Source organism: Phyllobates terribilis, unplaced genomic scaffold (genome assembly GCF_046119375.1).
Source record: "Phyllobates terribilis strain yellow unplaced genomic scaffold, ASM4611937v1 Scaffold_37__1_contigs__length_12642776, whole genome shotgun sequence".
NCBI classification, from domain to species: Eukaryota; Metazoa; Chordata; class Amphibia; order Anura; family Dendrobatidae; genus Phyllobates; species Phyllobates terribilis.
The window spans coordinates 2,842,303-2,868,755 of NW_027362797.1; positions in this window are offsets into that span (position 1 = coordinate 2,842,303).

A 26,453-nucleotide genomic window follows, 5' to 3' on the forward strand; every position below is an offset into this window, starting at 1 on the left:
AAAGGCAAAGACTATGGGAGACCCACCCCCCAATAATGGGAATAATGTTTTTAATATGCTGTACTGCATGGCTCTTGTAAGGGGCATTAAAATCGTCTTGTTAAGCTACTGTGACCTCTACGTCTCTTCCAAGGGTCATTGATATTGTCTTTTTATTCCACTGCGACCTCCACCACTCTCCAAGGGGCATTAAAACAGTCTTGTTAAGCTACTGTGACCTCACGTCTCTTCCACGGGGCATTGATATTGCCTTTTTATTCCACTGTAACCTCCACCACTCTGCCAAGGGGCATTGATATTGTCTTTTTATTCCACTGTAACCTCCACCACTCTTCCAAGGGGCATTACAACCATATTGTTAAGCTACTGCGACCTCCACGTCTCTTCCAAGGGGCATTAAAACCGTCTTGTTAAACCACTCTGAACTCCACAACTCTTCCAAAGAGCATTGAAATGTTGTTTTTAATTACTGTACCTCTAACCTCCACGACTCTTCCAACGGGCATTGCATTTCCTCCTAATTTTAGTCAGCTTTTGCTTTTCAATGCATAGACGAACACTAAGGGAGACCCACTCCCCAATAATGGGTAGAAGGTTTTTAGTTCGCTTTAATCCATGTCTGTTCCAAGAGGCATTGCAGTTCCTCATAAAGCCTTCCATTCACTGCTTAGGCCAACAGTGGACAGGAGACCCAGTTGCTATAAATGGAAAAAATGGTTTAGTTAAGGCCTTCTGACCTCCATGTCACTTCCAAGGGGCATTGGAGTACCTCGAAATTTTTGGTAGGCATTGCACTCACTGTATGCCCTATAACTGTGTAGCCGAACCGCTCCTTTTGGTACAGAAACATATCCTACAAAACGTGTGGTTGACTGGCCTGATATTGATGTGAATGGTCCCTGTTCCTCCTGCTCTTTCTCCTTTGCCCCCACCTCATCCATCATTCATCACCTGAAGCTTTGTTTTAACGGGAGTCATAGAACTGGGATAGTAGCAGGAAAACATCCAGCAATCCTCGGAGGAGGTAGGATATGCGCCAAAACGCTGACCACCTCAGGCCTAGCCACTACTACATACATGCGTTTGCATTCCAAGGATCAGAAAGCTAAGGAGATGGATGGCCTCATGATCTGCAGCTGTCTACCTTCTGAACTTTGTGTTGAAGCCTGATTGGCCCAGGACCCGCAATCCTCTATGTCTGGAGGACGTGTTGCATCCCAGTGTCCAACTGTGTCCCAGCTTCCACAATATTAACCCAGTGTGAAGGCGTCAGTGAGATGGACCATCCCTGGCCACATTCACTTGTCCACGTGTTTGTGGTTAGGCTGTCCTTCCCACTAAATGCACTGGGGAGGGCACAGGTAATGTTTTGGTATGTGCGCTTGTGTATAAGGCACACCGGGACAAATAGGTGCGGCTGGGGACCGTTTATGGACACGCGGCCGCCCCCAGGTGGCTGGGGACCGTGTGTGGGCACCCGACCGCCTGGGGGTGGCTGGGGACTGGACACCCGGCCGCCCCCTGGCGGCTGGGGACCAAGCGTGGACACCCGGCCGCCGGGGACTGAATATGGATACCAGGCCGCCGACGCAGCCATGACGTGGTGGCCAGATTCCGCCTCCACATGCCTAAAAGGCCCAATTTCAAGTGCAAGCAAGCAAGCAGTATGGTATTGCAGCCTGGCGGTTGGTGGGTGGAATTGCAAGGAATAGGGGAGGTACGATTGAACACTGCCCTGGGACAAGGACTTGAAAGGGGATAGTTGCAAGTCTGCAACGACAGGTACAGGGCGGGAGGCATCTTCGCATGTGCCATGAACAGGGGGTTGGCGTGCACACACTACAGCAGAATAGGCTGTCCTTCCCACTAAATGCACTGGGGAGGGCACAGGTAATGTTTTGGTATGCGCGCTTGTGTATAAGGCGCACCGGGACAAATAGGGGCGGCTGGGGACCGAGTATGGACACCCGGCGGCTGGGGACTGAGTATGGATACCTAGCCGCCGATGCAGCCATGACATGGTGGCCGGCGTCTGCCTCCACAAGCCTAAAAGGCCTCATTTCAAGTGCAAGCAAGCTAGCAGTATGGTATTGCAGCCTGGGGGTGGGTGGGTGGCAGGCTGCACACTTACGCTTGCATTCCAAGTAAACAAAGCAGATGCTAACTTCTATCATCATCATCATGCTCCTCACCATGGCACTCTGATGGAGAAGCCAGGGCCCACCAGAGGAGTCTGGTTGTCTGGTGGGCTCGTCCAATGCTGCCCTAAAGCAGGCCAGGCTAAGAAAAGTGTGGGGAAGGTTACCGGGACAAATAGTGGCGGCTGGGGACAGAGTATGGAGACCTCGCTGCCGAAGCAGCCATGAGGTAGTGGCCAGCTTCGGCCTCCTCCAAACGAAAAGGCCCCATTTCAGGTGCAAGCTAGCAGTATGGTATTGCAGCCTGCGGGTGGGTGGGTGGTTGGCTGCATATTTGCGCTTGCATTACAAGGAATGGGGGAGGTATAATTGAACACTGCCCTGGGACAAGGACTTGCATGGGGATAATTGCAAGTCTGCATCTTCTGATGCGGCAAGGATCACTTCTGATGGGCACACTTTTAGGCAGTGACCTGGGTGTCAGAGATGCTTCCAGGGGTCTTCCCTATGCTGTTCCCATGTCTTTTCAGCACTGTATGCATGTGTCACACAGCACATGGCCAGATAAGGTTGTAAAATGTTAAAATGACATTTCCCGGTGAATGCATTTGTCACGGTTGAAAGCAATACAAAAACACATAAAAAATGCTACTTGTGAACATAGACCAAGGTGTGGAGGAGTATTTTTGTTTTTGTTTTTTTATTTTACCTTATACACAAGTCTTTACCCTGGAAAGGATGTTCCTTAACATATTTCACAGGAAAACAGTTTCAGTTTCGTTTTTGAACGTTTTATTGTGAGCCTGCAAACGTGGCTTAATACCTCTGACCAGGGCCGGCTTAAGCACCCGGCGCACCTGGGCAAGTGCCGGGGCCCTGAGCAGGAGGAGGGGCCCACTCGCCATTGGGCACCCACCACGCTATGGAACCCGTGAGCGGAGAAGAGCGGTGTCAGCGCCCGCCACCCCCCCGCTTGCTCAGGGCCCCAGCAGCCGGCACAATACTTACCTCTCCCCGTGCCTCCGCAGCGTCTTCCGCGTCCTCTGACTGTGACGTCTCAGGTCAGAGGGCACGGTGATGTCTTTACACCGTGCACGCTCTCTCCTGAGCTGTCACAGCGCAGAGCAGGAAGACATGGGCGACGCTGGAGTCTGGAGCAGCAGCAAGTGAGAAGTGAGGTGAGTATTTGATTTTTTTTTTCATGTATGGGGGCATGGGGCATTATATGGTTGGGTGGTGACATCCTGCATGGGGCATTATAAGGGAGGGGAGGGGGTGTGACATCCTGCATGGGACATTATAAGGGAGGGGGGGTGACATCCTGCAAGGGGCATTAAAAGGGGGGGAACATCTTGCATGGAGCTGTTATAGCAGAAGATGGAGTCCCTCAAGTTTAAAGGCCCCATCTATGCTATACAAGTCTGACAGTTATTTTAGGTAAAAAAAAAACAGCAAGCTGAAATGTTCCTTCTTGTATCAATAGCATGTCCTTGCTAAAAAGATAACATGTACTCCCTGGCCAGATATTTCATCTTGTAGCAATAATGTGTTCTTGCAAGAAGATAAAATGGCCTTGCTAACCAGATAAGTCTAATTAAATATTTTAAAGCATACAGAAACTAGCTTTTTTTCGCTTGTTCAGCTAAACTGTATAATCGAACCATATATGGCAAATCCGTTTCCTGCCTTCAGGGTGTATATTAGCCCTGTGTTTTGTAATAAAGGTTAGAGTATGTTTAGACACAAACATCCTGTCCTGTGTCTTCTTCTCTCCGATATCGTAATCCAAAGGATAGAAGACCAAGAATGTAGTGACGACAGAGCGTTATATGGGGGTCAGTATTCTGTATGGAGCGTTATATGGGGGTCAGTATTCTGGATGGAGTGTTATTTGGGGGCCAGTATTCTGGATGGAGCATTTTATGGAGGCCAGTATCCTGTATAGAGCGTTATATGGGGACCAGTATTCTGTATGGAGCGTTATATGGGGACCAGTATCCTGTATGGAGCATTTTATGGGGACCAGTACGATGTAACGGGGAACCTGATCCTGCGATCAGACCCGCTAAAGTCCTCGGCTAGTCTGCACGAAGACCTATAGATGCAAGGGAGGGATCCCTACAAGAACTAGGGACTGGGATAAAGTTGGGCACCTCCTAGCAGAAATTGTAGCAGTAAAAGACAAACACACAACATAGAACATAAAGGTCCGAAGACCAAGCTAAACTGACTGAGAAAGGTAGCTAAGCACCAGGCTAACTTAAGAGTAGAAATTACAATGAAGTCCAGCAAGGCCAGGAGGGCGGAGCAGGATTAAATAGGCAAACAAAGTCATGTGACCAGCAAGATAGAAAAAACCTAACAGGAGAGTTCTAACAATCATAGGCCTAAATGCATATTCATAAAATATAAGAATTTTTGTATTAAATAAATATCTATTAACAGGTAATGGTAGGAACAAAGTGCACAGTGCAAATGGTTATATACAAAAAGGACACGCAGCAGTGGAGACATTATTCATAATGATGTCAATTCATACCATGTATACCATGCTAAAACCCTTCCGTAATAGGACTGTGCCAATAAGTAACAAATCATATGGTCTATATATATAAAACTAAGTATTTGGCATGTCCTTACTGTCCAACATATGGCACTACCCAATCCAGACACAGCCTAATAGTACTATTCGTAGCCTATCTAGAAGGTAAATTCCACATTGGGATAAGTATTCATAACACACTGGTGTAAACGGAAGGCAGCAAGTCTCCAACAACAGTACGGCTGTCCCAACACGAGTTTCGAACTCCCTTCGTCAGGGGGCATACAGAGTGTATAGTGCAGGGGTTTAAAAAGGGCACCAAATGACATCGCGGCCCAGGAAGTGACGCATGCGTCACCATGTCAACTGGTATGATAGCCAGCGTCATGTGACGGCAAGACGCCACGATCACATGGGAACCACATGACCCGAAGTCAGACGGCACAGAGAGCCGGCAGGGACCGCGGAAGTATAGCGCACATGCGTACAGGGTCGCGATGGATAACAAAGAATCCCATTCCAAGAATATGCACACAATGACTGACACAGGTAAATATGAACATTGAAATCACAATATGGGCATAATCAAAATACAGAAAGGGCAGTCTGGCCACAACACCATAACCATTCAAATATCTAGATCATATAGATATAGCATGTAGACTGCAAGGAAGGTATAAAATAAAACCATGTCCATATGTTAACATTGACTCATATATACAGGTACAAAAAGTGAAACTCATATATTATATACAGTCATTACAGAGTGATCTATTTCAAGTGTTTATTTCTGTTAATGATGATTATGGCTTACAGCCAATGAAAACACAAAAGTCATTATCTCAGTAAACTAGAATAATTAACAAAAAACACCTGCAAAGGCTTCCTAAGCATTTAAAAAGGTCCCTTAGTCTGTTTCAATAGCCTCCACAATTATGGGTAAGACTGCTGACTTGACAGATGTCCAGAACGTAACTGACACACTACTGACACACTCCACAAGGTCCCAAAGTTCCAATTTTCATGTGGAAATCAAGGTCCCAGAGTCTGGAGGAAAAGTGGAGAGGCCACAATCCAAGCTGCTTGAGGTCTAGTGTGAAGTTCCCACAATCAGTGATGGTTTGGGGAGCCATGTCATCTGCTGGTGTAGGTCCACTGTCTTTTATCAAGAACAAAGTCAGCGCAGCCATCTACCAGGAAATTTTAGAGCACTTCATGCTTCCCTCTACCGACAAGCTTTATGGAGATGGAAATTTCATTCTCCAGCAGGACTTGGCACCTGTCCACATTGCCAAAAGTACCAATATCTGGTTTAAAAACAAGAGTATCACTGTGCTTGATTGGCCAGCAAACTCTCCTGACCTTAACCCCATAGAGAATCTATGAGGTATTGTCAAGAGGAAGATGAGAGACACCAGACCCAACAATGCAGACGAGCTGAAGGCTGCTATCAAAGCAACCTGGGCTTCCATAACACCTCAGCAGTGCCACAGGCTGATCGCCTCCATGCCACGCCGCATTGATGCAGTAATTGATGCAAAAGGAGCCCCGACCAAGTATTGAGTGCATTTACTGAACATGCATTTCAATAGGCCAACGTTTCAGATTTTAAAAACATTTTTCAAGCTGTTAGAAAGTATTCTAATTTGCTGAGATAATAACTTTTGTGTTTTCATTGGCTGTAAGCCATAATCATCAACATTAACAGAAATAAACACTTGAAATAGATCACTCTGTTTGTAATGACTTTATTTAATATGAGTTTCACTTTTTGTATTGAAGAACTGAAATAAATTAACTTTTTGATGATATTTAATTTTGTGAGATGCACCTGTATATATGACACTTGTATAGTGCAATAGCCACGTCCTCATCAATACTACAACAAAGCTATAAATCTGTAAACACCTAGCAATAACAAAGTTACATAACTGGTTGTACATAGTGTTTACAATTGAAAGCACATAATCACCAATGAAACTCCGCATAGGACTAACAATGTATCAATGTTTTTATATGGTGTAATATTGTAGACCTAATGTCAGGCACAGCAAAAAACAAACTGGCAGACCCATAGCATAGATAGTAGTACAGTCACTATAACACATATATATGCATATATAAATGAGGATAACGTAAATAAGGAACCCTAGAGTATAAAAAGAAAACAAGTAAGCAAATAAAATTTATTAAAATCGGATAAGAACACTTGCAACAACCATGTGGACAAATACAAGCAGATAAGAACTAAAGCCACAATGATGGGTAATCAATCACAGAAAGGATGCAAAGTTAATATTTTCATTCAGTCTGCTGGGATGTAGTGTATTGAGCTTCCAAATCCAGCGAGATTCTAACTGCGCCAATCTCGGACTAGTTTTACCTCCACGTCTGTTGGGTACAATAGAGTCAATCCCTCCAATTGTGAGGAGAGAACTGTCAAATTTGTGATGTAAATTAAAGTGACTTGGTATGGTCTTGAGTGTGGATGTATCCGTGTAGTCAGATGCTGCATCAATACCCAATACATGATCACAAATACGCATCTTAAATTGTCGAGTGGTCAAGCCCACATAGATAAGTCCACATGGACAGGTGGCAAAATAAATAACCTTTTTTGTAGTGCAAGTGATACGCTTCTCAATCTTGTAGGTCTTGGACCCACTGGAATTAAAGAACGTATCACTGCGATCAACATTGGGACAAGCTACACATCAACCACACAGAACACATCCACATCTCCTACTGGCACCATCCAAGAATGTGATCACATGACAAGGACGCCAGCTGGCATCGCGGTGAATGAAGTATGCGTCACTTTGTGGGCCGTGATATCTTTTGGCGCCCTTTTAAAACCCCTGCACTATGCACTCTATGATCACTAGTATTAGTAAAATTATTGCTATATGTTACATACTATTACACTACAACTTTTCCTATGAATTCCTTTTACTATGGAGAACCATGGGAGAGTGCATGATATTTTACCAAGGACCATGAGGAGTACAATATATTCTATGTAGGACCATATGGAGTGCATGATATTCTATGGGGGACCATGGGGAGTGCATTATATTCTATGGGGGACCATGGGGAGTGCATTATATTCTATGGGGGACCATGGGGAGTGCATTATATTCTATGGAGAATCATGGGGAGTGCATTATATTCTATGGAGGACAATGGGGAGCACATTATATTCTATGGAGGACCATGAAGGGTGCCTTATATTCTATGGAGGACCATGTGAAGTACATTATATTCAATGAAGGACCAGATAATGCTTCACTTAGTTAGACTGAGCACCACAATACTCAGCAACAGGAAGCTGCACAGGGCCAGGTATATATAGCAGGTCCAATCAATCTCAATCAGGGCGGGAACAATCAGAAGGGCAGGTGATGATCTCTATCCCAGACGAAGTTCATATGATTTCAGGCAGGAGTTAAACAAGTTCCGAATAGCTCCACAGCAAAGGATCAGACTAGCAAGCAATGGGTCACAGGTTCAAATCCTAACAATACTCCCCTCTTAACGGCGGCCTCTGGATGCAATTTGCCCAGGCTTTGCAGGATACCGCTGATGAAATTGTCTAATCAAACGGGGAGCATTGACGTTGCTTACTGGTTCCCATGAATTTTCTTCCGTGTCGTAGCCCTGCCATTTGATTAACCCTCCGTCACATACAATAGGCCTGACAGGCACATCTCTTTTACTTTCATTTCTCCTTCCTCACCAGATTGTGTGGAAATCCCCTCCCTCCAGGTAGTCTCCTGTCTCTAGCAGCTCTGTGAAACCTCATACCACAGTTGGATTGCAGAGCTTCAGGAGGACAGATATAACTGCACTAATCTCTCAGGCTCATTGTATGTGAACACGTCACACTCAATAAGGTTGGTATTTTATGTTTTTATTCATCACAATTGTTTATTTAGCTTGTTTTATGAATGTATAGCACAAAGTGTGAGGATATTTCATAGAAATAAGGCAGATTAAAAAAGAAAGTGTGCTGCTCAGGCATATACAGTAGTTCCCTAACACATATTCCTTCTCTTGCTTCAGATTATCTGCTGAAATGGAGAGGAAAATGTACAATTTATCAAAAAACCTTGATGTTGAGAAAGTAACAAATATGCTGTTAGATGATGCAGACCCCACACTGAATGAGGATTTAGGAGAGGAAAGTGAGATTGATTCTCATGATGAGGTGGAAGTATGTGAAGTGGATTCTGAAACAGAGCCAGATGGTGACAGTGATGAGGATGAAGATGTAGAATCTTATTATATGGGAAAAGATAAAAAAAAACAATGGAACAAGAAGCCACTCCAGAAAAAACGTAGGGAACCTCAAAACATTATTACTCACCTTCCTGCAGTTATAGGAACTACAAGTAATGCAAAAACTGCAGTTGAATGCTGGAATAGTTTATTCGATGACATTCTGGACTCTATTGCCACATATACCAACCAATATATAGACATTATAAAGGACAAGTTCATCTGCAACAGAACCATCAAGGCCACAGATGAAATAGAACTGGGTGCTTTTTTGGATTAGTATACCTTGCAGGAGCTTATAGGGCAAATAGACAAAGTTTGGAGTAAAGATGGGGATGGAGTTGAAAAATTTGGCCTTGTTATGTCCATAAACAGATTCAAGCTTCTAATTCGTTGCTGTTATGTTCTGCTACCAGAGCTAAGGAAAGAGAGGAGATCTGTCCCTACGATAGAACTCAGCTGAATCCCTACGATGTAACAGGGGACCTGATCCTGCGATCAGACCTGCTAAAGTCCTAAGCTAGTCTGTACGGAGACCTATAGATGTGGGGGAGGAATCCCTACAAGTACTAAGGACTGGGAGGAAAATGGACACCTCCTAACAGAAATAGTAGCAGACAGACGAACAAACAAAATATATAGAACATAGAGGTCCGTAGACCAAGCAAACTAACAGAGTTAGATACAGAGCACAGGCTAGCTAGAAAGTAGTTATACAATGAAGTCCAGCAAAGCCAGAAGGGCGGAGCAGGATTAAATAGGCCAACAAGGTCATGTGACCAGCAAAGGAAAAAACCTAAGAGCAAGGTTCTAACAGTACCCCCCCTTCTAAGAGGATCCTCCGGATCCCCTAGGACCAGGCTTATCAGGAAATCTCCTGTGAAACGCTCTGATAAGTCTGGACGCGGAAACATCATCTGACCTCACCCAAGAGTTATCCTCGGGTCCGAAACCTTTCCAGGCCACAAGATACTGCAAACTACCTCTATACCGTCTAGAGTTAAGGATGCGAGAAATTTCATATTCCCCGTCCTCCACCACCGGAGGAACAGAGGCAGAGGCATCACCATCCGACACAACAGCTTTTTTTAACAGAGAGACATGAAATACCGGATTAATTCTCCAGGAGGTAGGAACCTCCAACCTAACAGCAGATTGGTTGACAACCTGAAGCACCTTAAAGGGCCCTACAAACTTGGGACCCAATTTCTTAGAAGGAATCCTCAACCGCAGATTCCTAGAGGACAACCAAACCATGTCACCAACAGCGAACAAAACCTCCTGTCGTTTCCTATCAAAGTAGTCTTTAGATTTTCTGTTGGCCTCCTGAAGATTACCACGCACATCCGTCCAAACTCTCTCCAAATCACCGGAAAAATTCTCCTCCTCAGGCACGGCAGATCCCAACTTGGAGAACGACCCAAACGACGGATGTCTCCCAGAACAACAAAAAAAAGGCGAACAACCAGCAGAAGAAGATGTATGATTGTTCAGAGCAAATTCAGCAAGTGGCAGAAACTCAGACCACCCCTCTTGATTGTCTGCCACAAAACAACGCAAGAACTGCTCAACATCCTGGTTTTTCCTTTCTGTCTGGCCATTAGATTCAGGATGATATCCGGACGAGAACGATAAATGAACTCCCAACCTGTCACAAAAGGCACGCCAAAAACGAGCCAGGAACTGAGGACCCCTATCAGAAACAATGTCAGTAGGAACGCCATGAAGTCTGACAATTTCCTTGACAAAGGCCTTAGCGAGAGTTTTAGCGCAGGGCAGTTTGACGAAGGGAACCAAGTGACACATCTTGCTAAAACGGTCCATGACCACCCAGATGACGGTAAAACCCTCAGAGGGGGGAAGGTCAGTTATAAAGTCCATAGCCAAATGTGTCCAAGGAGCACTAGGAACCTCCAAAGGACAAAGCAACCCCGCAGCAGGAGTATGAGAGGACTTAGATCTAGCACATATAGTACGTTGACGCACCCACTTAATGACTTCCTTCTGCCATCCAGGCCACCAAAAACTGCGACCCACCAGTCTCTTGGTCTCAGAGATTCCGGGATGACCTGCCAACCGAGATTCGTGACACTCAACAAACAAATCTCTCCTAAAGGTCCCAGGCACAAACAACCTCCCATGAGGAGTGTTAGATGGGGCATTCTCCTGTGCTTTAAGAATCTCATCTTCCAAAACGGAGTCCAAAGCAGCTATCACAACACCTTCTTGTAAAATGTTCTCCTCTTTCTCAGCACCGACTATGGGAGAAAAACTGCGAGACAAGGCATCCGCCTTAACATTCTTAGTACCAGGGATGTAAGTAACGGAGAAATTAAACCGCGAGAAAAACAGTGCCCACCTAGCCTGACGGGCATTCAGGCGCTTGGCAGCATCAAGATATATCAGATTTTTATGATCCGTAAGAACCTGAACGGGAAATTCCGCACCTTCCAAGAAGTGGCGCCAGTGTTCAAATGCGAGTTTAATAGCCAATAATTCCCGATTACCAATATCGTAATTCAGTTCAGTCTCCGAAAATTTTTTTGAAAAAAAGGCACAGGGATGTAATCCATCCCCGTTATCCTGAGACAATACTGCGCCAACCCCCACAGAGGAAGCATCAACCTCAACCAAAAACGGCTTAGTCACATCAGGCTGCATAAGGATGGGAGCAGAGGTGAACCTCTCCTTGAGATACACAAAAGCTTCAATAGCCTCAGAAGACCACTGAACCGCATCAGCACCTTTCCTGGTGAGATCGGTCAGAGGTTTGACAATACTAGAAAATTTTTTTATGAATTTTCTGTAATAATTGGCGAAACCTAAAAACCTCTGTATCGATTTCAAACCAATAGGCCTAGGCCATTCCTGTACAGCTTGAACTTTAACCGGGTCCATCTCAAAACCTTCGCTGGAGATAATGTAACCCAAAAAACTAATTCTCTGTACAGCGAACTCACATTTCTCCAGCTTAGCAAAAAGCGAATTGTCCATTAACAACTGTAATACCTCACGTACGCTCCGCCAATGAGACTCCAGATCCGGCGAATAAATCAAAATGTCATCCAAATACACAACCACATTTTTGCCGATCAAAGGTCTAAGGATGTCATTAATAAGATTCTGAAAAAATGCAGGAGCATTGGTAAGACCAAAAGGCATCACCAGATTCTCAAAATGACCCACAGGAGTGTTAAAAGCAGTCTTCCATTCGTCACCCTCCTTCATGCGCAACAGATTGTATGCCCCCTTAAGGTCAATTTTAGAGAACCACTTGGCCCCCATTAACTGGTTAAACAGATCAGGAATCAATGGCAGTGGGTAAGGATTGCGTACAGTAATTTTGTTAATCTCACGAAAATCCAGACAAGGACGTAAACCGCCGTCCTTTTTTTTTACAAAAAAAATCCAACCGCCACAGGAGACTTAGAGGGCCTAATGTGACCGGCGGCCAAACTTGTCTGTATGTATTCCTCCAAAGCCTTCCTCTCAGGAATAGTAAGGTTAAATAAACGACTTTTAGGAAGAGTCGCTCCAGGGACAAATTCAATAGAACAATCATAGTCTCTATGGGGAGGCAAAACCTGCGATTCCTTCTCAGAAAAAACTCTCCAAAAATCCTGAATAGGAACAGGCAATTCTCCCCTATCCAAAGCTGCAATACGCCCGTTACAACACTTGTCATAACATTTATGGCTCCAAGATTTAATTTCATTGGTAGACCAATCCAGTACAGGATTGTGAAATTTTAACCAGGGCAATCCCAATATTACTGGAGAAGGCAAGTTATTCAACACTACCAAATCCAATTTCTCATGGTGAACACCATTAATAGTGAGGGGAAATTCACAGACCTTGAGAGTAATATTCTTCAAAGGGGAACCATCCACAGAAACCACAGCAATGGGGGATGATAAAGGTTCGGGTTTTAAATTGAGTCTTTCCAAGAATCCCCCATCAATTACATTCAGAGTAGACCCACAATCGACAAACACCCGAAATTCCATTAATTTTTCCTGAGCAATCGTGGAAGCAGCTAAAAATACACCCTTGGAATTTAAACAGGCAATACGGGCATGACTGACCATTTTTTTTTCTTTCTTCATATGAAGCTCACAGCCTTTAATCAAATGACCAGATTTTCCGCAATAGAAACACAAGCCTTCAAAAAGTCTACGGTCTTTTTCTTGAGAGCGAGGTGCCACCGATCTAATCTCCATCGGTTCACCACTGTTAGTACACACATTCTTATAACCAGAAACTGACATAGCAGAGGATTTGCTCTCATTAACCCTTGCACGCAGTCTTCTATCCACCCGTATAGCTAATTGCATAGCCTGTTGCAAATCTTCAGGTGTAGGATAAGCAATTAGCAGGTCTTTAACCCTTTCATTGAGCCCAGCAAGAAATAGACTTTTCAGAGCAGAATCGTTCCACCCTGTTTGAGTAGACCATCGACGGAAATGAGTACAATATTTTTCCACATTACCTGATCCTTGTCTCAAACGTCTTAACTCAGTCTCAGCTGATGCGACACGGTCAGGATCATCATATAATAGCCCCAAAGCAGAAAAAAAACTATCCACTGATCTGAAGCATGTATCACTAGGTTGCAAAGAAAAGGCCCACTCCTGAGGCTCTTTGCGCAAAAGTGACATTATGAACCCTATGCGCTGGGATTCATCCCCAGAGGACTTGGGTCTCAAACGAAAATACAATAAGCAAGCATTTTTAAATGAAAAAAATTCTCGGTGTTCACCAAAAAATAAATCCGGCAAACATACCTTAGGCTCCAAGAAATGTGCTCCAGGACAGTTACTCACGTGCTGACGGAGCTCGGCCACCTCCAGAGAGAGTCCCTGCAGGCGATGAGCCAAATCCTGAACCGACACCATGATGGAACAGAAAAATCTTTCCTTAGAGAATTTGCAGGCTGGACTTACTGTTATGTTCTGCTACCAGAGCTAAGGAAAGAGAGGAGATCTGTCCCTACGATAGAACTCAGCTGAATCCCTACGATGTAACAGGGGACCTGATCCTGCGATCAGACCTGCTAAAGTCCTAAGCTAGTCTGTACGGAGACCTATAGATGTGGGGGAGGAATCCCTACAAGTACTAAGGACTGGGAGGAAAATGGACACCTCCTAACAGAAATAGTAGCAGACAGACGAACAAACAAAATATATAGAACATAGAGGTCCGTAGACCAAGCAAACTAACAGAGTTAGATACAGAGCACAGGCTAGCTAGAAAGTAGTTATACAATGAAGTCCAGCAAAGCCAGAAGGGCGGAGCAGGATTAAATAGGCCAACAAGGTCATGTGACCAGCAAAGGAAAAAACCTAAGAGCAAGGTTCTAACAGTTGCCTTCGGTTTGACGACAGAACTACCCGAACCGAACGTAAAACACATGACCGACTTGCTCCAATTCGTGATATATTCCAAAAATTTGTTGAAAACTGTAAAAAAAAGCTATTGCCCTGGGGAGAATCTCACTATTGACGAAATGCTCCCTGGTTTTCGTGGTAAATGTGCCTTTCATCAATATATTCCATCAAAGCCTAACAAATATGGAATAAAAATGTATGCCCTTGTTGATGCCAGTAAGACCTACACTTACAACCTGGAAGTTTATGCAGGAAAACAACCAGAAGGTCCTTACTGTGTCAGCAACAAACCCAGTGATGTTGTAAAAAGACTGGCTGAGCCCTTATTTGGATCGGGTCGCAATATAACAGCTGACAATTGGTTTTCAAATTGTGATCTGATTGATTATCTGAAAATGCAGAAGCTTTCATATGTCGGAACTGTAAGAAAAAATAAAAAAGAATTGCCTACACAGTTTGTAAGTGTGAAAGGGAGACAACAGTACTGCAGTATGTTTGCATTCCATAATGGAAAGGTTTTGGTTTCCTATGTACCACAAGCAAAAAAAATTGTACTTCTTCTATCAACACTTCATGATGATGATGCCATCGATCCTGAGACTGAGGCACAAAAAAACCCGGAGATAATTACATTTTATAATGCAACCAAAGGGGGTGTTGATACAGCTGATCAGATGTGCTCAACTTTCAACATCAGCAGAAACACCAAACGCTGGCCAATGGTCATATTTTTTGCTATGTTGAATTTGGGTGGTATAAATTCACAAGTCATTTACCCTGAAAACAAGCTTGAACCACTCCGTAGACGATTCTATCTGAAAAAATTGGCCCATGAACTAGTGCTTGGAGAGCTACGCAGGAGAAGTATGAAAACAATCGGTATCCCGGCTCGCCTTAAAGTTCAGCTCAAAAGATTCCGCCCAGAAGATGATAGTGAAAATTCACCACCTGCACCACCTCCCAAAAGAAGGAGATGCACCACCTGCACCACGGAAAGCGGAATCAGAAGGCTTTCTAATTATGAATGTCACAAATTTCATAATGCAATCTGCCTGACACATGCAAAAATGATGTGTAATTCTTGCTCTTTGCTCTGCAAGTGTAATTTTTCTGGGGAAACTTCAGGATCTAATTCTGATTGAATATGTGTTTAATAGTACTTAAGGTACCTTAAAATTGAGTTTGTTTCCATAAATTTTCTTTGTAGAGTTTTTTGACACAGTCGAACTGGGGACTATTTGGCGGGAGTTTTGAAATGTTTGTATTTCAGAGTTATTAGTTTTATGTTAAGTAAATGTTTTTTTTTTGCCCCTGATTATGTGTAGTCTCTTTTATTACATCCCTATGAAGGTTACGGATCACTTTTAGAGCACTGAAATTGCAAACATTAGATATTATAGGTATTTTTCTAGCCTGCGCCTGACAGTCACATTGTATGTGAACTCGTTAGAACCGATATTGTATGTGACGGAGGGTTAAGTATTGTAAACAATTTCTGTGTATTCGGGAATCTAAGATCTTTTCCACCACAAACTGCTCCTGTCCGTCCACTTCAATTGCATCGGGAGGCGGAGGGGAACGTTCTGGAAATGGATTGGCTGTGGCGGCTTTCAACAAAGACACGTGAAACACGGGATGAATCTTCATTGATGTTGGTAGCTGTAGACGTACAGCCAATGGACTCACAATCTTACTGATTTTGTATGGTCCCACAAACTTTTGTCCTAATTTAGGAGAAGGAATCTTCAATTTCAAATTCTTAGTGGATAACCACACTCGATCTCCAATCCTAAACGTGGGAGTGGGTCTACGATACTTGTCGGCAGTTTTTTTTATATTTCTCCTGAGCTTCCCTTAATGTGTCTTTCAGAACATTCAGATTTTTCTGTAGAAGAGAGATTCTTTCTGCGACTGCTGGTATTAATGGTGACACAGGATTCTTGGGAAGGATGTTTGGGTGATATCCAAGATTTGCAAAAAATGCGTCTATTTCGTAGAGGCATTCTGTGAATTGTTATATGAAAATTCCGCAAATGGCAACAGATCTACCCAGTCGTCTTGCAGATGGCAAATATAACAACGAAGATACTGCTCCAGCGTCTGATTCGTACGTTCTGTATGACCGTTAGATTGCGGATGATAAGCGGTTGACAATCGTACCTTGATGTCTAGCGCTGAGCATAAACTGCGCCAGAATTTAGATGTAAATTGCACACCTCGATCTGAGACGACTTCATCCGGCACTCCGTGGAGGCGAAAAACATTGCAAATTATCAGATCAGCTGTATCTTTTGCTGAAGGCAGACCTGAACACGGGATAAAATGCGCTGCTTTCGTAAGTCGATCCACTACTACCAGAATGGATGTTTTTCCCTTCGAGTCTGGTAGGTCTACTATAAAGTCCATTGAAATCGATCCCCATGGTCGAGTTGGGATGGCGAGAGGCTGCAATAGTCCCATAGGAGATGCACGTGGAGTCTTATATCTGGCACAGATGTCACAGGAATTAACGTACTTCTTCACGTCTTCTTGAAAGTTCGGCCACCAAAAGAAACGTGACAAAAATTCCTGCGTTTTCTGTACCCCTTTGTGCCCTGCAACTTTAGAATCATGCACTAGTTGTAGAACTTTTAATCGAGCTGCTTCTTGCACATATAGTCGTCGACCATCGGTCCATACTTGATTTTTAAAAAACAGATGCACGTCCTCTGATGGACGTGATAGAAACGAGTCTGTTTCGTATGCTGCTTTCAAATCTTCCAGCAAATCTCCATCATGTATTACTCCCAAGATCTTAGTATCTGCCACAATGGGTTTGGGTGTTGTTACGAGGTTAGCCTCACTTGAAAACATTCGGGATAATGCGTCTGCTTTCTTGTTACGGGTGCCTGGTCGGTATGAAATTACAAAATTGAATTGATTCAAAAACAGACTCCAACGGGTCTGCCGAGGAGAGAGGCATTTTGCAGACCTGATAAACTCTAGATTGCGATGATCGGTCAACACCAGAATTTGTTGTGCAGCCCCCTGGAGATGATGTCTCCACTCTTTGAATGCTGATATGATGGCGAGCAATTCTTTATTTACCACGTCATAGTTTTTTTTTGGCTAAAGACATACGTTGTGAGAAATGCGCAGGGATGCAGCAACTTCTTTTCCCCTGTCCTCTGAGAGAGGATAGCACCGACCGCACAGTCTGAAGCATCCACCTCGACGATAAAAGCCAATTCAGGGTCAGGATGGCGTAGTATGGGAGTCGTCGTGAATTTCATTTTTAAATGAGAGAATGCTTCTTGCGCTTGGGGGGTTCAGATGAATTTTGCTCCTTTTTTTGTTAGTTGCGTGATGGGTGCCACGATTTCTGAAAAATTCTTGACAAAACGTCTGTAAAAGTTGGCGAACCTCACAAAATGCTGAACTTCTTTCACATTTTTAGGGATAGGCCACTCGGTGATAGCTTGCGTTTTCTTAGCATCCATCCGTAATCCTCGAGGTGAAATTATGTATCCCAAGAACTGGATCTCTTCTTGATGGAATTCACATTTTTCTAATTTAATATATAACGAATTCTCAGGATGTCATCTAGATAAACGACCATGAACTGGTCCAACAGGTCTCGGAAAATATCATTTGCCAGGTGCTGGAAAGTAGCTGGAGCATTGCAAAGTCCGAAGGGCATCACTAGACTCTCAAAGTGTCCATATCGGGTACGAAAAGCCGTCTTCCATTCATCCCCAGGTTTTATACATACTAAATTATATGCCCCACGTAAATCTAACTTAGTGAAGATTTTCGCACTTTGCACTTTTTCTAGGAGTTCCGGGATCAACGGTAGGGGATAACGATTTTTGACCGTGACTTTATTAAGCTCCCTGTAGTCCACTACTGGCCGTAGTGCTCCATCCTTCTTTTTAAAGAAGAATATAGGGGCTCCAGCGGGCGAGGATGATGGACGGATGAATTTTTTGCTTAGATTTTCAGCAATAAATTCTTTGAGAGCCTTCAGTTCAGGACCCGCTAGAGGGTAGATAGTTCCAAATGGTATAGCTGCCCCTGGGAATAGCTCTATTGGGCAATTGTACGGTCGATGTGGGGGAAGTGTATCCGCTCCCCTCTTGTCACAGACATCTAGGAAATCTTCATACACCGCTGGTAGCTGAGGCAATTCTGGATTCTGAGCTGCTTCTAATGTGGACTCACTTGGAACCTCCGCCTGAACTTCCTTTTCGGGGAAACTAATCTTTTTTATCTCCCAATCGATGATAGGGTTTTGCTTCTGCAACCAGGGCAGACCTAAAATGCTGGGAAAATGTGGAGAAGAAATAATTAGGAATGTCAACATCTCGCGATGCTGCGGCTCAATATAGATCTCCAAAAGTCCTGTCTCATGATCCACTGGCCCTGAATTCAGTGGAGATCCATCGACCGTCTCCATCACAATAGGTGAACGTCTTTTCTGCACATCTATGCCATGTTTTTGAGCAAATGCAGAATCCATGAAAGTCCCACTGGCCCCAGAGTCGATCATGGCTGATGCGGTGATCCACTGGGAGTTAACCTTCAGTTTGATAGTTACAAAACAATGGGATTCTCGGCTCTCCTTCCTGGTATGTGGAGCTATGGATGATATGGACTGGATCTCATCTTTAGCGTAATCAGTTTCTGAGATGAAAGACTCCTCGTCGGAAGAATCAGGATCCATTATGGCCGCCACCATTTTCCTTGAACGGTTTGTGGGACGACTTGGACAGTTAATGAGAAAATGTCCTGCTTCCCCGCAGTACAAACATAGATTCTCTTTAAATCTCTGTTCTCTTCGTTCTGCACTCGCTCGTCTCTGGATCGCATCCACTTGCATTGGCTCTAATTCTGTATCTGGGAAATTTCGGCTAGGCCCTTCTTTAGTGACCGATGGCAGGGAGGAGTTATACGAGTTAGTTGAACGATTCATGGAGGTCCACTTCTCTTGTCATCGTTCAGACAGACGGGTGTCAACCCGGATGCAATGCTTGATAAAATCATCCAGATCCGAAGGGGTCTCTCCACGGGCAAGTTCGTCCTTTACTGCACTAGAAAGTCCTCTTTTAAAGAAAGTTACCTTTGCTGCATTATTCCATTCGGTGTCGACGGCCCACCTCCTATACTCCATAGCATACTCTGCGACAGGACGTTTGCCTTGCCGTAATGCCAGCAACGTTGATTCAGCTGTAGCTGCACGATTTGGGTCATCAAACATCTGCTGCATCGCTCGAATAAACTCATTCAAATTGTCTAAACGTGCGTCCCAAGTCTCAATCAGAGGATTAGCCCAAGCGATCGCTTTGTGGGTTAACAGCATAATGATGCATAACACCTTTGACCTATCGGTCGGGAACTGATTAGCATGTGTATCGAACAGGTAGCATTGATTCAAAAATCCACGAAATTTGTCTCGATCACCGCCAAAACGAAAAGGTGGTAGCTTGGGCGGCTTGGCAAACGCCGAGATGGGAGCTTGTCCTTCTAGCTGTGTAATTCGAGCAGTCAACACTTGTACCGCATTCTGCAGATCTTGGATAGCTTGTTGGCGATTCTGAACATTATGATCGCTCTGTACAATAAATGCGTCTACCCGTGATTTTCCATTCATCTGTTCGGTGTGCAGACTGGATATTGCACCCTGCAGTTTTCTGACACGTGTCTCCATAGTTTCTGCCCCAGCGGCCTCCATTTTTGAGAGGCTGAGTATTCTGTCACGTTACTGGCGATACTGGACTGGAGGTCAGTGGCCGGAGCAGATGTGTACAGGTGACCTGACCGTGGGAAGACTTCTGGGGATGCAGTATATGGCGGTAGTAGTTCACCTTGTCAGCATATGCAGTATATGGCGGTAGTAGTTCACCTTGTCAGCAGATGCAGTATATGGCGGTAGTAGTTCACCTTGTCAGCAGATGCAGTATATGGCGGTAGTAGTTCACTATGTCAGCAGATGCAGTATATGGCGGTAGTAGTTCACTATGTCAGCAGATGCAGTATATGGCGGTAGTAGTTCACCATGTCAGCAGATGCAGTATATGGCGGTGGTAGTTCACTATGTCAGCAGATGCAGGGGCCCGCCCGAGCAAGGGCCGGCCGGGATCACACACGAGCACCAGGTTCGTTTAGGCAATAGAAGTTCGAGGTAGGAACAGCAGAGTCTTCACAAGAAGCAGGAAGGCGCCAGCAGAACACCTTCCAAATCAGGAGCTCAGATAATGCTTCACTCAGTTAGACTGAGCACCACAATACTCAGCAACAGGAAGCTGCACAGGGCCAGGTATATATAGCAGGTCCAATCAATCTCAATCAGGGCGGGAACAATCAGCAGGGCAGGTGATGATCTCTATCCCAGACGAAGTTCATATGGTTTCAGGCAGGAGTTAAACAAGTTCCGAATAACTCCACAGCAAAGGATCAGACTAGCAAGCAATGGGTCACAGGTTCAAATCCTAACAAAAGGCTGCAAAGTTGTGAGAAATGCTCTTTTCTGTGACCCTGACAAGTATTTATTTATTTTTTTGGGTGGGTAGGGCCCAATTAGAACTTCTGCTATGGGGTCCCATGACTTCTATGTACGTCCCTGTGCTTAGCCATACGGCGAGACTCAGGAGGGACGGAGCGCTATTTGCCTCCTAGAGTATAGATTTTCCTAGCATAGTTCGCCGACACTATATACAGAGCCCCTGAGTGCTAGAAGAGCAGAGTACCTCCTCAAGTGACCCCATTTTGGAAATTATACCCCTCTGGGAATTTATTTAAAGATGTAGTCACCTTTTTGACTACATGTGTGTTTTCCAGAAACAAGCAGCATTGGATGTTGCTCAGTGAAAATTGCAAACTTCTGTTGTAGTGATCAGTACGTTGTGGTCCCCAGTATGTTGTAGTCCACAGTACGTTGTAGTGCCCAGCTTGTGCTTCTGGAGACATGCACCCATAAATTAGGCGGGCTGTAATCACTACAGAAATGTCAAACATGTGGACGCTAAATGTGATTTAGGGAGACTGTAAAGCTCAGAAGGGAGAGGCGCATTTGGATTTGGGAGCGCAGAATTTGCTGAATTTCTTTTGGGGGGTGAGGAGCCATTTTACTTTTCCAGAGCCTTTGTGCTACCAGTAACGTGGAAGCCCCTATATTTCCATTGACAGATGACAGACCTGAGTGGGGGCTTTTTTTGTGGATTGATTTGAAGCTTTTGTTAGGAACATTTTACATAACATTTTGAATTACATTTTTCCAGCGCTCTACGCTGAGCACTTGTATCGGCGTTTCCATTTAAATTTCCAAGTGACATGATTCAGATGAAACCCCCTAGGGATGCTTTCACCATAATGAGGCAGCAGAGTTACTCTGGACTCCATCTAGCATCTGTTCAGCTTTGTCTTTTTTTTCAGAGGTGCACAAAACTGTGGCCGACGGCACTTTTATGCACGCCTAAAAAGATGGACACCGTGGGATGATAGACCAGATGGCGTCCACAGTGCCTGCATCTGCCTCATTATAGGGAATCTTCCACCCGGGGTTCCGTCTGAATCACCTATTTCAAAGTTTTACATGGAAACCCCAGTGTAAGCGCTCAGCACAGAGCGCAGGATAAATGTGAGTCGAGTCTTACGGAGATCTGCAATATTTGGGAAACCGAATGAACAAATCAACAACAGGTTGATATTTGAGAGCTATACTTTTTTATATTTCTGCCAACACTCATGTGAGGGCTTGTTTTTTGCGGGACAAGTTGACATTTTTATTGGTACCATTATTGTTTTTTTATCAGTTTCTATTCTGATGTTTTTGGGAGGTAGAATGAACAAAAACCAGCAATTCAGGAATTGTTTTTTTTTCTTATGCTGTATTGCTGCTCCACGTGTAGTAAAATTAATAAGGCAGCTTCTTCGGGTCAGTACGATTACAGCGATACCACATTTATATATTTTTTTTATGTTTTGGCGCTTTTACACAATAAAAACTATTTTATAGAAAAAATAATTATTTTTGCATCGCTTTATTCTGAGAGCTATAACTTTTTATTATTTTTCCGCTGATGGAGCTGTATAGCAGCTTGTTTTTTGCAGGACAAGATGACATTTTCAGCGCTACCATTTTTGTTTACATATGATTTCATTTTATTATTACACTTTTTGTTCTGCAGTATGATGATTTTTTGTGCTTAGTTTTTTTTGTTTGTTTTTTTACAGTGTTCACTGAAGGGGTTAACTAATGGAACATTTTTATAGGGTGGGTCATTCCGGACGCAGCGATACCAGATATGTGTACTTTTTCTGTTTGATTTGTATTTTTTCATAAAAATATTTGTTTATATGCACAATAAATATATAGATTTTTTTTATTATTTAAGTTTTAAAAAATTTATTTTTTTCTTTTTACTTAGTCCCCTTATGGGACTTTCACAGCTCTGATCACAGTTTTAAAGCATAGCAATGCAGTAGCAGTACCATGTTTCATTATCATTGCGGAAAAATCCGCAGCACAACCAATTTGGGCCCTATTTCGCGGCGAAATCGCGCCCATTGACTTCCATTGAACCGCATAAAATCCACATGTATACAAGTATACATGCGGATGTTATGCGGTTCAATGCGCGGATGGTACCCGGGATGGGAGAAGAGGAGACTCTCATCTGACCTGGGTACCAACGTACCTGCAAGTTAAAAAAGAATTATAAAGTGAAAAATAAAAGAAAATATTCATACTCACCCCTCCGTCGGCCCCCGGCGGCGATCTTCTCTCCTTGGCGGCCCGCGGTGTATTGATAGAACCTGCGGTGATGTCATTTAGTCAGCTGATGGTCACGTAACCATCAGCTGACCGCTGACGTCAGCGGTCGCGTGACCATCAGCTGACTAAATTACGTCACTGCAGGTCCTGGCAGTACACCGCGGGCCGCCAAGAAGAGAGGATCGCCACCAGGAGGAGACCGGGGGCCGACGGAGAGGTGAGTATTAGTTTTTTTTTTTTTCTCTTTTTACTTTTTAATTCTTTACACTAGATGCACGATTTGAAGCAGAAATCTCCTCATAAGTTGGTCACACAATATAAATCCATGCCAGTTGCATGGATTTATATTGTGTGACCAACTTGCCAAGCCCTTTTCCAAGTGATGCTCAAAATCGCTTGGAAAACCGTTTGAAAAAAACGCATGCATAAACGCATGTAAAATCCGCATGCGTTCTTTCTGCCAAGGAGATGCAGAAACGCTGAGGAAATTTCTACTTCAAATCTGCATCGTGGGCACATACACGTATTGTGAGTCCGTAAAAGTGGTGTAATACCTCTGACAATATTGTTCACAACAGTGACCTGGGAATCAGAGATGCTTCCATCGGTCTTCCCCATGATGTTCCTATGTCATTTGAGCACTGTTCCCATCGATTTGGGCAATTTTTAGGCCCTCTGCTGATCTCCGATGGGGAGGTGGGGGCGCCGGAAAAATGCTCGAGTTTCCCATAGACTTACATTGGGCTTGTTGCTCGAATCGAGCACCCGAGTATTCCAATTTGCTCGACTTGAGCATTTTAGTACTCGCTCATCACTAATTGCCACCTGTTCACATGGGCCAATAAGTGAACCAAGCTTTTTTTTTTTTTTTTACTATGACATGGGAGATGTTTCTGAATGAAGCCGGGACAACGTCATCCATAACTGTGTGGAGCGGGAAAGCTATAGTGACAGGTGAAGCTACACCTGTACCACGTCAGCAGCACAGAGGAATTATGGGACTTCTATGAGGATCTATTCAGCGTGCGTGAACATTCTGACATTGTAACTGACATATCTGCTATGAATAAAGAAAAAGAAAGAAGGGGGCTGGAGGCAAGGAACCTAGATGGAAGCCCCAAATGACCGGGAGGGGACAGGAGGGTGTAATTTGAACTTAAAAGGATAGGGATTGGATATAGGTTGAAGGGCGGGCATTTGAGGGGGGGGGGTAGATAAAGCAGAAAGGGTGGGGTGAGAAACGGTCAGTTCAGAGAAGAAAGCATTGGAACGCGACAGGCCGGACACGAGAGTCGGGGTCTGGAAATCAAGGAAGGTCACAGACGGCAGGAAGGACCAGAGCCAGGATTGACGGAGGATGAGCAGCGGAGACGGCGGCGAGTGCTCAGGTCCCCCCTGGTGACGAGGAGGCCAGGGGCGCGGGCCTTGCGCTGCAGCAGGAGTCGGACGGATCAGAGAGTGGGGAGGATAGAGGTGAATCCAGGTGTCGGCAGGACACAGGAATTTCGGCTGGCAGGGACACAGCACCTGCGCAGCTGGGTGAGTTTGCTTCTATGTCTTGTTTGTCGCCCGCTGGGTCATTACTGTATGAGGGAGTTGATAGGCAGTCGGCGGGGCCCAGCGGGCAAAATATTAGGGGAGGTTGCGGGTCAGATATAATGGGTCTTAGAGACATTTTGTTTAATATGTTGCAATTTTTAGCTAGAATAGATAGTGGGGGGAGTTAATCAGGGTGGATTGGCACCCGCGGCAGCGACGTGGGAGCCTAGTCAACCGGTGTCTTTGCAGGTGGGAAGCGAGATGGGCAGGTTGGGGGTCAGTGCAGATATTATACCTTCTGGGGTATCGGTTTGTGTGCAGACAGAGAAGGACAAGGCGGATAATGTAAGACTGGACGATAGGGCAAAAGGGGAAGTTTATGTGTGCTTTGAGGGGCCGTTGGGGGCACACCTAAACAAAGAGGTAAAGGAAAAAATTTGGCGGGATGAGTACGTAGAGATTTTTTCCCTTCTTCCATTGGAAAAGTTTAACCTGGATAAGGGAAAAAGGGATGAGAGTAGAAAAGAGGAGGAGGAGAAGCGTAGGTGGAGGTTGATTCCTCAGACGTTTGTAAATTGGTTACAGGCTTTCGCAATATTGGCTAGTGTTATTGGGGAGAAAGCTCCTGATAATTGCTCAGGCTTATTCTGCTACCTTGATGCTTTCGGGGAGGCCCAGAGGACTTACGAGGGTCAGGCGTGGTTAAGATATGATGAGCAATTTCGGCAGAGAAAAGCAGTCCGACCGGAGATCAGATGGGATCAGAAAGACATTGGGTTGTGGTTGAGGGTTATGGCTCCAGTGAGGTATGGGCAGTCCTTTCACGGGGAACAACAGTAGCGGGAATCAATCAGCGGGACATGGGGGAGGTAGTCAGGGGGCGCAAAACATTAAAAAGGAAGCGGGAACTTGCTGGCAATTTAATGATGGCCAATGCAAGTACGGGAACTCCTGTAAATTCAAGCATGTGTGCTCCCATTGTAATGGAAGTTCACATCGAGCATCAAAATGCTTTAAGAGAGGAAAAGGAAAGCCGTTGGTGGTTACCGGTCAAGGGGGTTACTCCGGTGAGGGTTCACGCGATGGCCCCCTTTCTAAATAGGTATCCGGATCAGTTGAAGGCTAAAGTTATTGAGGATGGGTTTTTGGATGGTTTTAGAATACCAGCTCCTGATCATGTAGTTCCTTTTTCGGTTAAAAATTTAATGTTGGCTCACCGTTATCCAGAGGTGGTTAAGACGAAGTTAGCTAAAGAGGTTGAATTGGGCAGGATGGCGGGACCGTTTCAGGAATTGCCTAGCATCAAGGTGATTATTTCACCGTTAGGAGTTGTGCCCAAGAAAGAGGTGAATAAGTTTCGCTTGATTCAGCATTTGTCATACCCTAAAGGGCTTTCAGTGAATGATGGCATTGCGCAGGAGTTGTGTTCGGTCCAATATACATCTTTTGATGCGGCGGCACAATGGGTACGGAGGTATGGGCCAGGCTCGTTGCTAGCTAAGACTGATATTGAGTCTGCTTTTAGGTTGTTGCCAGTTCACCCGGATAGCATCCCGTTGTTGGGATGTTTTTGGGAAGGGGAGTATTATGTTGATAGATGTTTGCCAATGGGTTGTTCAATTTCGTGTTCTTTGTTTGAAACTTTCAGTAGTTTTTTAGAATGGGTAGTGAAGGACCTGGCTTCTGTGAAGTCGGTCATTCATTATTTGGACGACTTCTTGTTTATAGGTCCCCCGCAATCATTGTTGTGTAGGAATTTGTTAGGTACTATGGAGTGGGTGGCAGAGCATTTTGGCGTACCTTTGGCAGTAGAAAAG